Source organism: Hylobates moloch, unplaced genomic scaffold (genome assembly GCF_009828535.3).
Source record: "Hylobates moloch isolate HMO894 unplaced genomic scaffold, HMol_V3 SCAFFOLD_6, whole genome shotgun sequence".
In the NCBI taxonomy this organism is placed as follows: domain Eukaryota; kingdom Metazoa; phylum Chordata; class Mammalia; order Primates; family Hylobatidae; genus Hylobates; species Hylobates moloch.
Genome location: NW_026652281.1, coordinates 41,625,837 through 41,631,836, shown reverse-complemented (window position 1 = coordinate 41,631,836; position 6,000 = coordinate 41,625,837).

Here is a 6,000-nt window from a genome sequence, read left to right as displayed (position 1 = left end):
GGTAAGGTATCAAAGAGGAAAAACGCTATTGCCTGACAGGAAGATCTTGGCCAAATCCTCTTCAGTGATTTCCTTCAAAGTACTAAAAAACATCTTAGATCATGAGTTAGATTTTAGTATGACAGAAAAATAAATGACAGGAATTTTTCTGTTTCACAGCTGCAGAAGAATTGTCAGAAACATGCTTTATCCTGATGGAAGTTAAAAAACCAGCTAGTCACTTCAAATTTAGAGGGTTCAACATATGATGACCACATGTGTTTTGAAGTATTTAATAATCAAATGTAAATAAGGGAATAAGATCAAACCCTTCACTAGCTACTTGGTTTTGATGAGTTGTCATCGCTTACTCCTGTTTTCTATAAATAGATTAGGCACAATAACTTCAATTCAGTGTGTAATTATTCCACATCTACTGTGTACAAGGCATGGCAGGTAAGTCTGGTCGCATGGCAGTAGGGCACATGAAGGAAAATAGATCAGTGACTGCCCCAGGGGAGACTATTCACTAACCTAGAGGGATAGGGAGTACATAGAGTCATTTTAAACACTACCAAAAGAGACCCCAAAAGCCTAAATTTTAAGTGGCCAGAACACCATCTGTCTGTGTTCCTTTCATCTAGGCTGCACACTTTAGTAATTCGTATTCATGAGGTCGTATTCTCAGAGTTGTTGGTGTTCCACAATGAAAAAAATGATGTGAACTTGAGTAAGCATCACTCAGATTGTGTGAACAATAAGGATGATCTTTTATGTATAACTATTTAAATATTCATAATTATGTTGAGTCAAATGTAGTTTATATTATTATTATTATTATTATTATTGTTATTATTTTGAGACAAAGTCTTGTTCTGTCACCCAGGCTGGAGTGCAGTGGCGCAATCTCGGCTCGCTGCAACTTTCACCTCCTGGGTTCAAGCAATTCTCCTGCCTCAGCCTCCTGAGTAGCTGGAATTACAGGCTCCTACCACCATGCCCAGCTAATTTTTTGTATTTTAGTAGAGATGGTGTTTCACCATGTTGACCAAGCTGGTCTCGAATTCCTGACCTCAGGTGATCCACCCAAAGTGGATCGGCCTCCCAAAGTGATGGGATTACAGGCATGAGCCACCACACCTGGCCTATTATTATTATTATTATTATTATTATTATTATTATTATTATTATTTAATGCAGTTGCCTTCCAGGATTTTGTTTTTGCCTTTGCTGTGTCCTGGAGGTCACAGTCACAATAATATCACTGCATTAGTTCTTTCTGCTTCTTAGTCATTTCTTCCCATCTGTTGTTGAAGTTCCTTAACCCTTCAATTTTCCATGATACGATGGTTTTCCTTACCAAATTTGATCTATCAGAACTTTCCAGAGATGTGAATCAAAATAATAATAATAAACTCTATTATTCTTTAAACTGTATGGTCTTTCAAAGTTTCTAATTTCCCAGATTTGTTCAGATATTGCTATTAAAAAAATAAATTGAACAGGTGTAACAACAGAAATTAAGCATAGTATCGAGGAAGGCATTTCCATAGCCATTAAAGAGAATAGGTTCAGAATTGCAAAAGGCAGGACAAGTGATCATAGATGACTAGCACATTTCATTCTAAAATGCCTCATCCTCATTCTTCTTTCAAAGGAATGTTAAAAATAAATTTACCAGTAGTACTAAAAATAAGTGGTTCTTACCTTGCTATGGTAATAAACTCAGGAAAAGAATAACACATATATGCAGAAGAGAAAAGGAAGAAATGACTATTAGTATTCTATGAAGGAAGGGAATATCACAGGAGAACTTAAGCAAATTTCACAATGTAATAGACAAGCTATTCAAACTTTCCACCGAAATATGTGTTGGCAAACATAGCCCAGATTCTGGTGCCTGCTATGTATGACCTGGGAGACATAATTGTCTTCCCTGAGTTTCCTCTATTTACTTCCAGAGATCTGAAGAAAGCTTCCTCTGGATTGGCAAATACTCTATAAATAAAAGTTTTATCACTGAAAACCACCCATCATTACAATAACTAAAGAAAAATACTTCAAATGATTTGATAAGACAAAATTATATATACAAAGTAAACATGTCTTGGTTTTGTTTAAGTATCGATCAGATGACTTACTTGAAAGGTTTACAATAACTTTGCAACTTGTGTTTCTATCTCTAGCTAAAAAAAAAAAAAAAAAAAAGTAAGGCTCCTGTATAGCTGACTAATGACCTTGGAGCAGGTTATTAGCTGAATTTCTACAAGAAATTTTGTTTGTTTGTTTTGTTTTATAAGAAAGAAGAAAAATTATTTACTTTTGAACCAACTTCTATCTAGTCTAGCCAGCTTTGCTCTTACTGAGGTTCTCTGGGCTAGCTTTAAAGAAGTTCCCTCTAGCTGAGAGTAAGAATCTTTTTTGCCCTCATCTACAAAAATCAGTCTGCAACTGACCTCAGGCATTTCAGAAGAATAATTATTGACCACCGAACTTCTTTGTTCAGAGACGGGAGGGGAATCAGTTGTATTCCAATATCTTTTCTCTGGATGGCATTGCTAATATTTCTGAGAAGTATATTTTGGATGATTTTGCTTATAAAAGAAGAAGGAAATAGAAACATGAAAGACAAAAATGAAGATCATCTTGGGTTTAACTCCAGGTCCAGGTGCAATTATATCTTTGACTCAGTCATCAAAAAGTGAGAACATTTCAAGAGAATCTCTGGCCCAGAGGAAATGAATCAACATGACTTTTAGTAATCAGATTACCATATATCTTGATGAAGATCAGCAGCAACACAAACCTGCAATTTCCTTAGCCAACAATGAAAGCTTATAGAAGGCTATGTTCACAGCTGTCAAAATAGCACATTCCTTTACTTAATGGCTTTGGAGAATTTAATGAAAGGCTAGCTACAAAAACAAACAACAACAACAACAAACAAAAACACCTCTGAGCTTCATGATACATAGTAGCCTAATAACAGAAATGTAAGACAATCTAATATGAATCCATCATTAGGTTTTCAGCTGGACATAGGCTACAAATAATTTCACTATTTTCATATTTATTTTTCTGCATGAAATTAGGGAATAAAATTTCACACATAAATACATATATTACACATATGTAGAGCACCAGAAAAGATACTTGCATAATAGTAAAGAAACTTCTTTAATGGGAGAAAATAAAGCCAAAACAGAATTTCCAAAGACACTGACTTTTCTTTCTCTAAAGCACCAGCCTTTTCTCAGCCACCAAATATACTTTTTAACCTCAGGGAAACAAGCTACTGTAGATGCTGGAGGAATTACAATTATATCAGTACTTTGAAAGTTTCCAAATTGTAGAATGGAAAACAAAACAACAATATCAAAAAAAAAAAAAAAAAAAAGGAAAAGAAAACTACAGAAATTCAGCCAATCACAATCACTATGGATATCAAAGAAACACAGTTTACCCATGGGAAAAAAGAGAAAACATATAAACATATATGTTAGCCATAAAAAAGAATGAACTTATGTCATTTGCAGCAACATGAATGGAACTGTAGTTCATTATGTTAAATTATATATATATATATACACACACACACACGAAAGTAACAAAAATGGAGCTTTAAAAAATAAAGCTATTATAAACCAAGGAAAACTAAACCATGAGAAAAATCACTGTTCATTAATAGACCTGGATCTATATAAGCTACATAAGAGTAAAATCTGAATATAATCTGTGCAACATTTAGATAATTATCTTGCCTGACATTTTTCCTAACTCCCTCCTTGAAGAGAAAGACAGCTGCCCGTCCACCTATCCATCCTGCCACCTGGGAAGATATATGACACATTTACACATAAAACTTCGCTGAATACAGCTTATACTAAATAATGTCAACAAAAATAATTAGCAAGAGGGAATTTAAAATACCCAAAGGGAACATTTTACTTACGAAAGGAGTACCTGAGATCTCGGCCACTAATAATGAAAGTAATTAATGTAGCACTTCAGTTGCTGAGTATCACAACAAAGTAAAACTGTAGACAGGTTTAAAGTTTCGAAAGCTTTTGACACCAATTAAGTGCTGGAGATTTTCATTTTGCTGTTTTCTTAATTTTTTTGCTTTTACTTAATTGGCATAAGCTTTTCCATTTGACCTTTGTCCTATGATACATTTAAACTTACCTCAGTACACTTCTCAATACACAATAGAAGTCAATCATCTTCTTAGTCCTAAAACAACGAAGTGGACCAAAGTGTACTGAAATTATCTGTTTGCCACTATAGATCCCCTAGTCCAAAGTTCTCATTATGATTTGTTTATGTCAATGTACACTTTCAAAGATATTAAAATAAAACCCATTCATTTATAAATAGAAGAAATACCTTGGAATTCTATAAGCAAGGAATTTAATGAGATTAGAACAATTACCATTTTGCCACAACACAAAGAGAATCCAGTGAGGCAGAAAACATGGCCTCAATATAGAGGACATCCTAAGTGCGTACGCTGATTGATACACAACTTCAAGAAGTCAAATCTGTCCTCAGCTGATACTAGAATAGGACAGACGTTTCTCAGGTTTGCTTCTAGAAGGATAACATAACTTCACCACATTTGAAAATAACGAAGTTTCACATTTCCAGACAGACTGCCTACATTCTCTCAGTAGCCACAGATAAATAGGATCTTCTGACATCCACAGAACATTACAATCACCCAAACAGAACCTAGAATAGGGTTCTCAAAGTTTCCCAGCAACGTCAGCATTACCTGGGTATATGTACAAAATTAATTTGGAGGTCCCACCCAGAGGTACTGAATCAGGAACTCTGGAGGTTGGAGTCGAGAAATCTCTGTTCAACAAGCCTTGCAGGTGATTCTGATACTGTTGAAGTGTGAGAGCTACTAAACAAATAGTTGTTTAATTCAGTCTCCATTCCAAAGAAAACCTATAGTTTAATAATATGACAAGCTGAGTAAAGAGTTGAGTCAGGTAAGGCTTGGGTATTACTCCAATAAATGTCACCCAGGAATATCTTGGCCACTAATGATTATAAGATACTGGTATAAATGAAGACAGTATTTCACCATTGTACTTGTTTTTGATTGTAGTGTGCTCTGTTACTCATGAATGAAGCATAATTTAAAATAGTTGAAAGGGAAAGTTTCTATTTATAAATGGGGTCTGGCCCATTTAATCATTTCATATTTTTCCTTATGGTAAGGAACTGCAGATATATGGTGTTATGACATTTAAATTAATATGCACACACTGAAACTCTAAACAAGCATGTTATTAAAATTTTCACTGAAATCAAAGGCCAGAGCCAATAGCTATAGCCTTTCTAGCTATAAAATTATTCCTCAGCTAGAAAAGAAAGATTTTTGTTTAGTTTTATTTTGTTTTATAGCTATCACCCTAATACAACACAAAGCTCATTATTAAAACATTATAAAGATATTTGTGATTCCTAGATGGCTTTTTCTCAGAATATTTGCATAATCTTAAAATTCAACAACTGTTAAGAAACATACTGCACAATTAGAGTTGTGGAATACTCAATACATATCAGGCCTGATTGAGTGTCTCTGTCATCTTAACTATGGAACAGGTTGTAGACTGTAGATAGATTGCATCAGAGCTTCGTGTGCATCAGGAATGAGATGGGGGAACTATTCTAAAGCAGTGGTTCTCAAAGCCTCATCCTCAGAAGAACAGGATCAGCATTACCACGAAACTTATTGAAAATACAAATTCTACATCCTAGACCAGTATATCAGACACTTTGGGGATAGGGCCCAGCAAGCTGTTTTAACAAGCCCTTCAGGTGATTCTGTAACACACTCAAGTTTGAGAATCACTATTCCAGTGAAGTGGCTACATACGATTCTGTGTTTTAAGACATAATGTAATTTTCTTATGAATTATGGTAACCTTTCTCAAAATAAAATCCTCTATTTACTCATTCATTCAGCTAGTATTTATTGACTACCAGCTATATGCCTGTTGTTCCTTC